We start from the raw sequence: 13,332 nt of genomic DNA on the forward strand, positions 1-13,332 counted from the left end.
AGACAATGAAAAAAGACCATCGGGAGATCCATAATAGAAGTTATGTTTTTTGTTTTTTTTTTAAAAACTGATTAATATTTTCAAGAAAATAAATGGTGAAATAGAGAATCTCATTAAAGAATTAGGAATGGAAGAAAAATCTTTAATTTAATAAAAATCATCTACAATAAATCCACAATAAACATCAGATTTTTTTCTTTTGTTTCCTGAGATTGGGAACAAGACAAGGATGCCTGCTATCTCACTTCGATTCTACACTATACTACTGGTCCTCAGCAGTGCAGTAAAACAAGAAATATGAATAAAAGCAGAAGAATTGGAAAGGAAGAAACAAGACTATCATTATAGTAAGCTTAGAAAATACAAAAGGGTTTATTTAATAAGTGAATATAACAAGGTCAGTGAATTAAGGAACAGTTATACAAAAATCAACTATCTGCCAGCAATGAACAAGTGGGAAAATATTTAAAATATGTCATTTAAAATAGCATCATATTAAGTGAAGTCAGGCACAGAAAGACAAATGCTATATGATCTCATTCATTTGTGGAATCTGAAAAAAAAAGTGGTTCACATAGAAGCAGAAAGCAGAATAATAGCTATCAGAGGCCGGGAGAGGAGGGGGTTGGTAGTGGAAGGAGGACAAGTGGTGGGCCAATAGGTGCAAAACTGTGCTATCTACTCTGAGTGAATCGTTGTGCAGTACATGCATGTACTGAAACAACACACCATACCCCACAAAAATGTGCAAGTAAATGTTAAAATTTTTTAAAATTTAATTAAAAAAATAAATAAACAAAATAGCATTAGAAAACATCGATACCTAGATTGAATCCAATTAAAGATGTGTAAAACCTCCACACATAAAACTATAAAACATTGGTGTGATAATTAAAGAAGACATAAATAAACAGAAAGATATGTTCATGAGTCATAAGATTCAACACTTTGAAGATGTCAGTTTAACTTAAATTGATTTTTAGATCCAATGCAATCCCATCAAAATACCAGCAGTTTGTGTGTGTGTTTGTGTGTGTGTGTGTGTGATCAAAATACCAGCAGTTTGTGTGTGTGTGTGTGTAAACAGAAATGCTGATTCTAAAATTATATAGAAATGCAAAGGGCCAAGAATAGCTGAGATAACCTTAAAGAGCAACAAAGCTGAAGAACTTACACTACTGGATATCATGATTTATTATAAAGCTATAGTGATGAAGAGAGTGCTGTATTGCTGCAAGATTAGATAAATAGAGTCCGGCAAATGACCCATACACACATGTATACTTGATTTTGATGAATGTCACCCCAAACAATATTGAGGAAAAGATGGCCTTTTAATATATGGTGTTGGATCAATTGGATAACTATATGAAAAAAATGAATATTGACACAATCTCACACTATCTTCAAAAATCAATTCAAAATACCAAAATGAGTAACTATGTGATATGATATGTTAACTTGTTTCACTATAGCAACCATTTTACCATCTATGTGTATCTTAAAACATCATGCTATATACCTTAAATATACACAATAAAATTTATTTAAAAACAAAAGCAAAAACCAGTTTTCAATGGGCAATCTAACCGAGTGACTTTTAAAAATCAAAAATTAAGTTCTTATAATATAATGTAGAATAATATATATGTTACTTTGGAATAGGCAAAGATTTCTTAAACAGAAAGTACTTACTAACCATAAAGAAAAACAGAGCACTGAAAACAGAAACCCTAACTAACCATAATGATAACCTTGCTTCAGAAAGATTCTACTAGGAGAATGAAAAGATAAGCAATATTGTGGAAGAAAATATTTGCAATACTTACATTTAACAAAGGGCTTTGATCTAGGTTATATATGGAATTCCTATACATCAATGAGAAAAAGATAGACAAGTCAAAATAAAAGTGGGCAAAAGACTTGAATACACAAAAAAGGATACACATACAGCCAACAACCCTATGAAAAGGCACTCAGTCTCGATAATAATTGGGAAATGTAAATAAAATTACAATGAGCTGCCATTACAGACCCAGGAGAAAGGCTAAACTTCTTACAGGTTCTCTCTCTCTGCCCCCCACTCATACCGTTAGACCTCTGCCCAGAACATCATCTCATCTCTCCAGCCAAGTCGTGTTTCTCCTTCCTTCTATCTCTGTGGGCATTCCCTTTTGAAAAAAATTTTGCCAGCATTCCACCACTTGATTCCCAACGTGAGGAATAAACTCCTTCCTGGGCCATCACTCCCTAGCTCCGCAGCTGCTCTCCCCTGCTCCCATCTTCCAAGCACACACAGGTTGCTCGTTGTATGTATATTGTAGCTTATAAACACACGAGATTCAGACTTCAGTCAGGTGCCTTTAATATCTTCTTTGTGTTAATCCTTTCTCTCCTTTTGAAATTTAGACTCCCAAGCCCAGGGACCATAGGGTTTTTCTCCCTCACAGCCTACAAGTGAGTTATAATTTTGATTGATGGAATGAAATGGTTTTTAAAATTTTTATTTTTACCTGTTTTTTCTTTAAAAAAGAAGGTTTATTCTTCCTTGATTGTGAAAAGTGTTTGGACAAGGGAAAAAAAAAAAGCTAGAAGTTTAGTTGCTTTTGCTATTGCTTATTTTCAACTTACTGCTTTGACAGTCTTGAAAAACAACCAAAGATTGTAAACCTTCTCAGCAATGAACTGAGAAAGAATTCTTATCCCATAACAAATCATCTCCAGATTCTGTTGTTACAATAAGAGAAAAAATGTAGGTATGTGGAAGTTGGGGGAAGGAGAGGGTGGGATACACAGCTTCTGCAATGGGCTTCCAGTGACTGTGTATGACGTTGTGCCAATACAATGAAAAGCAATCTCACCCTGACCAAACAAAGGAGGGGAAAATCGTGACAGTATTAGAGACGTACATTGAATTTGTCACTCTGCCTTCATCGTCAGGGCCAGATTCCTATCCTGTGCTAATTTATGGATTTTCTCTAGTAGAAAGTAGGATGTGAATCTCACCTCCAACGTGAATTCGCGATGTTTGATTTAGGGAATACATGGAAACAACTAAAAAGCAACCAACTCGCAACCAAAGTTTTTTTTTTATTAAAGTGTCAGCAAGTCTTCAAAGCTGATGTCTCTTATTTCATAGGAATGAAAAGAAAATCAGATGACATGAGGCCAGGAAAATAAACACCATGTTTATAATTAGAAGATCTTCTAGAGATCAGGTCACGTCCCTGTGTGATATGAGACAGTCTGAACACACATGTTGCACCTGGAGGCAAAGAGTCCTCCCATGTGATCTAGCCACCCTCCTCGCTGGCTGTGCTGCCCTGGTTGTCCTAGAGTGACAGGGAGGGTCTCTGGGAATTTTTATCCTACTCTCTTCTCTGCAGTTCTCAAAACTATATCCCCTTCTGTTCAGCTAACAAGAGTCTCTTCTAAAATTATCAAGATATTTATCTTTTTCCCTTTACCCCAGTAAGGGTGAGCCCACTCTATTGTAAATACACGTTATTCTTTATTATTTAAATGAGGTTTTATGTAATTTGATAAACTAAAAGCCAAGAATTGATCAGAACCAAAGCCAGCTCATCCTTTTGGCTTGAGCTGGCCAGCACGATGAAAGGAGGGGCACGTGTGCCATTGCTATTGTCACCACGTCCAGTTTTAGAACAGAGAGACCAGAATGCTAACTGGCACAGGAGGCTACAGGGGACCTTGACAATGGAAGAAGATCTGTCAAGGGGAAAGTGTGTATTATTTTTATCATGTGCCCTTCTGCACACAACTGTCGACTGTCTCCGTAGTGAGAACTCTGCAATGGGTAGACCACACACCTGACATTCATTTGAAAAAAGTATAAGACACGATCCCCCAAGGACTTTGTCCAATCAGTGTTGAGAGGAGGAAGAGGTTCCAGTAGGCTGGGCGATCAGGGAGGGCTTCCTGGAGGAGGTAGTATTTGGCATTTAGGTCTGTGCAGAGTTGACCAGAAGGACAGAAAAGGGAATGGTATCTCAAAGAAGAAACACAGAAAAAGCAAAGCCACAGAGGTAAGGAAGTTGAAGGTGTTTTCAATGGAAACTGAAGGAAGTGGTCTGGCTGAAGCAGAGAACTTCAGGAATATAGCTTATTTAATGCACTTAACAGTTTAACTTAAAGAGAGACAGAGAGATGCTTTTCAATGGCGTACTACTTTACAAAAAACAAAAACTTGTTTTTTAACCAGGAGAAACGATAACATCAGAAGCACAAGGGTAAATCTAAGACACCAGAAAAGGCTTGTTTGGGTACAAACATAATAATAATAACAAACAAAATAACCATGTAACTGACAAAAAGCCCCAACCCTAGATGAACCTATCATCCACCTTCTCCAGGCAACCTCAGCAGTTGAGAACTGATGGGGAAATTCCATCCCATAGAACAACTGCCCAGTCACCTTTATTTATTTCTCTAGTTAGTTCATGGCTATATTCTCCTGCCCGTTGTGCAGGGCTTTTTGTCTGCATTCCACAGTTCTGAGACCTACATTCCACAGTAGCAAGGCCTGCCAGCCCTTCACCTCTGTGACTCCGCTGCCCTCATCTGTTGCCATATCTTGGCTCAAATCCTCGACTGCATCCCATTCTGGCAAAACCAGCTGGCACCTCTGCTCCTCACACAGAATCTTCAAGGCATCTCTCCCGTTACACCTTCTTTCTCACCCGCCCCACACCCCTCCCTTCCCAGCTCATGCTCGTCCCAGGCTAATACCCCCTGGCTCCAGGTCCTCAGTCCAGTTTTAGCAATGCCCTTAGCACATGTGCATTTTTAATTGGGTGTCACCTTTCCATTTGTGTTCTCATGCACATAATAGCTATTTACATCCTCCCTTGAGTCTTCAAGAATAGAAGTCAGGACTTTTCTCTCTTTTCCCCTCTGCTCTGAGTCAGGGATGGAGCTCTACACAGGTCACCCCAGGCAGACAACGCTCATAAATGTCAACCAGTGTCTTCTGGTGTCTCATCTTCCCCATTCCTTGCTAAGTCTTCCCCTGACTGACTCTTCTTTCTCTAAACTGCAAAATCCTTCTTTTTATCTGCAGTGTGTCACCGAAAAAGCCAGTGACTTTGGGTCATACAGACCCAGATCCATTCCCGCTCCAGCATATGAGGCAGTTGAGTGTTAAGAGAAGGTCTGCCAGAGTTCAAATCCCACTTTCACCTCTTAGTAGCCAGGGATGTTCAGGTGACTTCTTTTACCTCTCTAAAACAGTTCCTTTGTAAAAAGGAGATAGTAGTGTCAAACTCGAGTGGTTGTTGTAAAGGTTTGATGAAATAATTTGTGGAAAGCACTTAATACAGTACCAAGCAAAAAGGGAAAATGTGTGACCTTAAGAAAGTTATGTGAACTCTCTGAGTATTCATTTCCTCATGGGCAAAATGGGAATAGCAGTGCCTGTCCATAGGGTGCTTGTGAGAATGAGACAAATGTGTGACCTTAAGAAAGTTATGTGAACTCTCTGAGTATTCATTTCCTCATGGGCAAAAAGGGAATAGCAGTGCCTGTCCATAGGGTGCTTGTGAGAATGAGAGACAGGCATGCGAAGTGCCCCAGCGCAGCCACCGGGGGCCACCCCTCCATACGGCCTTCCTCCCGCAGAGGCAGAAACCCCAGGTCATGGGCTAGTTCTTTGCTCTGGATGTTTTTCTCTCTTCCACTGCCCACCACTCCATCCCCTCAGGCTTCCTTCCTTCTTTCCCTTTATAAGTTAAGCAGGTTGGTAAAGGAAGGAAAAAGAGTACAGCTTTACCAGAGGCCATGTTCTCACTCTTTGTCTGTCCTCCAGCCCAGGCCTTTGCTCAGTTCCCGAAATGTATCAAGTCCTCCCACCCTTGAGCCCTTTGCTTAGCATCATCTTCCCCCTCCCTTTTCGTCTATTTAATTCTAGCTCATTCCTTGAAAGCTCAAAAGCAGCCTTTGCTAACCTACATTGTGATTCTCTGTGCTTCTCCTCCACATTTATTGTAGGTAAATAAGTAAATTGGGGGTACGGTAATGTAGTGTGTAATTAATTGTGTTTTACCTGCATGCCCTGATAGAGTAGGAGTTCTCAAAGTGCGTTCCCCGGACTAACAGCATCAGCATCACCAAGGAACTTGTTAGAAATGCAAATTCTCCAGTCCCACTCCAGATCTGCATCAGATACCTGGAGGTGAGACCCAGCATTTGGGGTTTCAGCCAGCCCTCATGGTGATTCTGATGCACACTGAAATTTGAGCACCACTGGGATAAAGTCTTAATTCCTTGAGGGACAAGGACCACATCTGCTTGTTTTAATGCCACATCCTCAGTGTCTACCTTGGTGTCCTGTCATAGGTATGCCCTTGACAAATATTTGTCAGATGAATGAGTGTATGGCCCAAGAATCTGAGGTGAAGTTCTCTATGCTTGGAGGTAGGGAGCATGTTCATTCAGGCTAAAGATAAACCATCTACAACATAAAGCCATATGCATAGTGGGAATTCATTTATCCTCAGATGATATCGTTCCATTGGCAGGGGCCAGCTCAGTTAGAGCCTTACAAGGACTTTTTAAGGATGTCGGTCTTTATCTTAAGAGAAATAGGAAGGTATCAATAGATTTAGACAGTGGAATGCATAGACAGTGCTAGAGCTAGGAGGCAGAAGCTTCAATGGAAGAGCTTTGTTACAAGAGGACGGGGCAGCAATGGTGCCAAATGGAAAAAGGACTCTAGGGGTGTTCAAGATAAGGAGCATGAGCCCCTTGGAAGGGCTGGAGGGAGAAGACCTCAGGGAGAGACTGGGTTGAGCTAAGGCCCAGGGAGGTGGAGGAAGGAGTCGTCAACAAAGAGGTGTGGGGGACCTGGGGACCTGGGGGGGGGCCCTGGAGGCCCAGGAAGACTCTGGAAAGGAGGCAAGGGCATGTATGTAGGGAGAGAAGGAGGAGCTCTGGGACCCAGCAGGAACAATCTAGCCCCACAGTCTTCTGCAGGAAGGGGGGCACCGGCAGAGGTACCTAATGGTAGCAGTCGAGGCTGATGGCGTTGTCCACCAGGCAACCACAGTCTCAGATAAAGTGGCTTAAGGCCCATTTGATTTCCTTTCATGAGGAGTTCACCATCAAGCAGGACCTCATATCCTTGTTCTATTAATAGTGCCTGATTCTGGCCTTGATCCTTGGGACCTCATACCCCAGATCCAGTACTATTTCTTATCCTTGGAAGTTGCCAGATGCAGTTGTGCCTTTTTCTTCTTAGTCCTCCCATCCATTCATTTCCCTACTATGTGCCTGCTAGTATTCTATAAACTGGGGTTTAAATCATCCTGTTGAATATTATACTCACACCTGGGTCCTCTTTTTCTGCAGCCAGATTTCCTTGATGACAACCGTCAAGCAAGTGACATGTGTTACCACCTGCCAGGGAGTAGTCCAAGAGCAGCTCCAAGATGTCAGCCCACTGCAGGACTCACACAGGCACTGTACGGACCAATGCTTCACTCATATAGAGAAGAGACAAAGCAAGATCAGCTTCAGCAGTGGGCCTCCGTCCCTGTGGCCAGCAGCTGACTCAGGGTGAGGATCTGCATGCACTCCTGTCACGCTGCAAGCAGAGGACCCGTTCCCTCCACACCAGAAGCAAATACAGTATGGGGGTGGCCAGGTACCATGTGATGCACAGGCTTAAGTGGACAAAGGCGTGCACATTGAGTCTGAAACAGGGAAAGATATTCCTACATGAGGTGATAAGCCCAGCAAAGGCTGTGAGGGCTCTTTATCTCTTGGTAAGGAAGTGTTCCAGGTGCAAGGCCCATTCTTATGTGTCCATGCAGGGGCCTTAATATTGCATACTTGTGACTGCCTTTCCCAACCGTAATTATCTCACAGACTCTTAAGAAGCTTAGAGTTGAAGGAGGTCTTTTGGGCCATTCCATCTACTTCTCTATTCATGTCACTTTGTTCATTGTCTGCTATTAAGATTCAGCTGTGAGACAGAAATCAGGATGTTCCATTAGCTGTCCCTACTCTTGTGCTGTGTCCCAGTGAATCCACCCATGTATCCCCAGGTCTAAACAGCTACTAAGCCAAAATTTTGACGCTTGAGTGGTCAAATATACAAACAGACAATAGTGAGACTATATGTGACAATAGCAGCTCTGCAGCAACCAGTTCAGGAAGCAAAACTTCCGCCTCTAGCAATCAGCCTAGAATGGTCAGGACTTGGTCAATGACTGCCAGATTCCCTGCTTTTATATCCCCACTCCCAACTCGGGACCTACAAGAGAAAGCCAAATACATTTTCCAAAGCAATCTCATAAGGTGCCCCACTTCTAGTTAGCCTACCCCCAGCTTCCTCATGCCAACAACCTCCAATCAGAGCATTCCTGAAGCCTTCTCTTTTTTTTACTATAAAGCTTTCCTACTCTCCTGCCTGCCTTTCAGTCTCTGCCAAATACCAATGATGGTGGCTGGCTCCCTTGCTATAGCCAGCTCTGAAAAAATAGACTCTGTTTGTTCCCATTTGGGTGGTCTTCATTTATTTCCACACAGTAGTGGACAATAAATTAAATGAATTTGGAATGATCTCCTGGGACTCATGGGCTTGGTGGAATGAAACTCATAACTAGAACATGTTGAAAGTAGTCTAAGGGGAATAGAACTGCATTTTCTAAAAGGTGTTTAAGTTGTATGGAAATCCATGGTAAGGTGGATGGTCAGAGAAAAGAGAAAATTTGGCTATGAATAAAAGAAAAGAGAAAGACACATGCTGTTTCTGCAGCGTATGCTACTGACCACCAAGACAGGTTAGAGATAAGGGTAATATTTTCAAAATATAGGTTGTAAAGCTGACAAAAAGACCAATTCTAGTAAAAGATGTGCTAAGAAGTATCTGCTAGAAATCTAATTTTTTCCCCAAATAGAGAATTGGATGCATTTCTGACTTGCTTCGTTTGTATTTCAGGAATAAAATAAAATCACAAAGCCAAAACAGTTATGTGGGAGTGGGAGAAGAATCTAAGCTAATGGTTACTTTCTTACTAGACAGTTTTTAAAACAGTCACTGAATATATTGAACTGAATTGAATTGAACTGGAGAAAGTACACCTTTACAAGCAACAGACCGGGAAAGACAGCTGAATCTAGGCAGTTGATCTGTGGCAGTGTAGGAGTCAGTTGGCTCACTGCTGGAAATTTAACATACTGTTTTTTTCTTCTATTTAGCATTACAATAAAAAAGCTCCCACATTTATGTATAAAGCAGTGAGGTCTGAAGATATACCATTTTAGCATATGGTCTTATTTCTGATATGCTAATTTTGGTAGATATTTGGGGCAATTAGTGCTAAAAATTGAAATAAGAAAAGCCACCACCTACATTCTACTAGTTATATTTTCAACCTAGAGCTAGTGTTCTGTACTTCATTTTAATCAACTTTTATTTTCTATTGTATTCTTGTCACTTTACTGAATCAACTTATAAAGTTGGTATTCAAAAACAATGTGTGGCTCACGATTTCAACAGCCAAATATCAGCCCTTTTTAACCAGAAGAGGAGAAACGAATCTCAAGATAAGGGGCCAAGTCTTAGGCCTTCCAAATGCATCTCTCAGCATGCATGCATTCCAGAATTTTTGACTATATCTGAACTTTAATGTAATGGTCAGTAGTATGAAGAGAAGATATTAGGAAATGCATCTCAGGTCATACCTGCACCAAGCAAATTGGTAGCATTGCAGACTGATGACTATATCTGAACTTTAATGTAATGGTCAGTAGTATGAAGAGAAGATATTAGGAAATGCATTTCAGGTCATACCTGCACCAAGCAAATTGGTAGCATTGCAGACTGATTTTTTTCTCATTGAAAGATTGAAATTATTCTCTTATTTTGACAGGTAAATACAGTTCACTAGCTAAATATTTGCAATCATTAAATAAATATCTGGATAGCAACTATGTACAAGACACTGTGCTTGCTACAATAAAAGTCTGAAAAAAGACGGAATATTTATTCTTCAATTTCCTAAATTTTAAAATGTATTTCCTCATTTCTACCTTTCACTGTTTTTCTTAAGGCATTCAGTCTTAGAATGCCATAAAAATGGTTACCTTTTTGTTCATTTAGCACTTTTTTGACACTTTGGCCAAATCAATTTGGCTGTATTTAAGGTATTTTTAAAATTAAAATAAATATATCTCAAATTTGGTTTTTTCTAGGTTTTGAGCTGTCTAAAAAGCATGTTGGAGGTGCTCCCCAGAAATTGACAAACAGAAAATGTTTAATACTTCCCACTTGTTTAGTAGATATGAATATGTGGGTGTCTGATAAAATGCAAACCAGGATGCCACCCTTCCCCCACAAGTCCCAATTCTCTATGTGTGAACAAACTTCCCTTAATAGGAGGTTATCAATTGCAAAACACATAATTGATTCAGTAACAGATATTTGGGAGAAAAGAAGCCCACACACACACACACACACACACACACCCACACACACACACAACTCACACATCAAAATCTCCATCACAGTAAATATATTTCAGTTTCACATCCTGACTAACACGTGCCATCAGTAGAAGCACACTTCTCACATAAGTGACGCAATTTTCACAGTGTGGATACCATTTTTTCTTCTTTAAATATTTCAGTGCAAATGAGAATTTTAGTGCAACCATAACAAGGGAGTTGACATTTATGACAGTCAGGAAATTCCCAAAGTAGATGAACAACTTCTAAACATCCCATGTGCACAAGATAGCTGAGTGTAAACAGCAGTGGTGATCCTAACTTTGATTTTCATTGTGTTTAGAGGCATTTAAAACACATCACAAATAAAACTGGATTATTTTTATGTTGACTTATATAATTTGAATTAGTTAAGATCAATCACTTTCTAAGATTCAATAAAGTAAACAGGTTAGATATGATATTTTGAGGAAAGTTAAACATGGATTCTAACCACAGGAGAAAAATGTAAGGCAGAAGATAAAAGATAAACAAGAATAGAAGATGACATAACCATCTGTCAGCCTCCCAAAGGATATGTTGGTTTTCATGATGGTGTTTTCTGCTTTTTCAGTGCTTTACTGGGCAGCATGTCGGTCAGTTAGCAATATTCAGGTGTAGGATTGAGAGAGACACACTGATAATAGGAAACCGCTTTTAGATACCCCTGATGTATCACCTGACTTGTCCACTGACACACTTTGGACAATGATTTTAAAGCACAGGTTTTAATCCAAGACAAGAATCTCAAAGCTACAGAAGAAAATAGACTTTTTACATGTATGTATATGTATGTGTGAGTATATATGTGTGTGTGTGTGTGTGTGTGTGTGTGCGCGCAAGGCAAAAGATACCATAGACAAAATTATTAGAGAAGGTAAAGACTTCCAGATGCAGCAGATATTGTACCAGTATCATGTCAAACTAACCCATGACAAACAACTAAAAACGCCGGATCAAATAAAGCAACATCACTTTTTTATAAGCTTATGGAAGTCTCAACAAAAAAAGGAAATCCACAGATGCTAGAAATAAAGAAGGAACTGAAAACCTCAGAGGTAAAAATGTGTTCTGTTGAAGCAGCTATTCTAGAAAATTGTTATCCATAACAGTAACCTAAGGGCTTGAGTATTTTTTTCCTTTTATGTTGACTTAAAATTCTATAAATTTTACTTCAGAATTTACAAATCTGATATGTGCAGATTTTGAGTGTGAACTTGATGGGTTTTGAAAAATGTACATACCAACATAACCAATATCCCCAGTCACAATAGAAAACATCTTTATCACCCCAGAAAGTTCCCTCAGACCCCCTTCCAGGCAAGCTCTACACCCAGGGGCAATTATTGTTCTGATTCTATCATATATTTTATCATCATCTTCCTGAATTTTATGTAAATGAAATCATACTGTATGTATTCTTTTGTATATTGCTTCTTTCACATAATGTTTTGGAAATTCAAACCTGATGTTTGTATGTTTCAGTAATTTATTCTTATTTACTGCTGAGTAATATTCCATTGCATAAATGAAATATTTGTTGAGTGGATGGACATTTGGGTTGTTTCTAGTGTTTGGCTATTATGAATAAAAGTGATACACACATTCTTGCACAAGTCTTTTTGTTTTCATTTCTCTTGGGTAAAAAATACCTAAATGTACAATTGTTGGGTAAGAGTAGATAGATGTTTAACTTTTAACAAACTACCAAAATGTCTTCCAAAGCTATGGAAACAGGCCTGTAATACAACACAGAATTCATGAGAATTTTTGTGTCCTTTAAAAAGGGTCCATATATTACACAGAGTGAAGAGCATTGTGGTACAAGAAAGTTGTATGAGGACAATACACCCCAATGTAAATAGCCTTCTTTAAGGCGTTAATTCTGTAAGGAGATAAGGGAAGAGAAGGGGATTGCGGTTCCTTGTTTTTTGTCCAATCTTGGCACCAGAATCTACAACGATGGCATATGTCTCAGTCCGTTCAGGCTGCTATAACAAAATATGTTAGATTGAGTAATTAAAAAAATAATAGAAGTTTATTTCCCACAGTTCTGGAGGGTGGGAAGTCCATGATCAAGGTGCTAGCAGTTTTAGTGTCTAGTGAAGGCTTGCTCTCTGCTTCATAGATGACACCTCTTGCTGTGTCCTTAAATGGCAGAAGTGGTTGAAGGGACTAGAGTGCTCCCTTCAACCTGTTTTATAAGGGCATTAATCCCATTCATGAGGACAGAGCCCTCATACCCTAATCACCTCTCAAAGGCCCTGCCTCTTAATACCATTGCATTGGGGATTAAATCCCAACATATTAATTTGGAGGGGACACTAACATTCAGACCATAGCAGGGTGGGAAGATCCAGATGTCTACATATAGCTATGCCTAGAATGGTTGTTTAAAACTGACAAAATTTAATGATACTGACAAAATTTAATGATAATGACAAAGAGATTTTCTGAGAATGGCAACCCACATTCTACTGTACTTTAGAGAGGATTCTGGTATCAGTCGCATGCCTCATTAACAAGCTATTGGTAGCCCTTAACTATTGTAGATGGCAAAAAGCCTCTGAGTTGGTACCATCTTCATGGTGCAAACTGTTACTGTCATGAAGGCATGAATCTGCATGGCTTTTTATTCAACGATCACAGTTTCAAGGTTTGGTCTTCACTGTGCACATTTATTTAAAGACTGCCTTCAAGCATTAAATTTTTACTTGTTCACCTAAGTATTTCTGCAACTTCATGTCTTTATCATGGGCATGCTGGCTGTTCTCTTTCTTTGTAGCTGGGGATGAGATAGGCTTCATTCTGTTTTCCTGCAACAAG

The sequence above is a fragment of the Galeopterus variegatus genome, unplaced genomic scaffold (assembly GCF_000696425.1).
Source record: "Galeopterus variegatus unplaced genomic scaffold, G_variegatus-3.0.2 Scaffold683, whole genome shotgun sequence".
Lineage (NCBI taxonomy): Eukaryota > Metazoa > Chordata > Mammalia > Dermoptera > Cynocephalidae > Galeopterus > Galeopterus variegatus.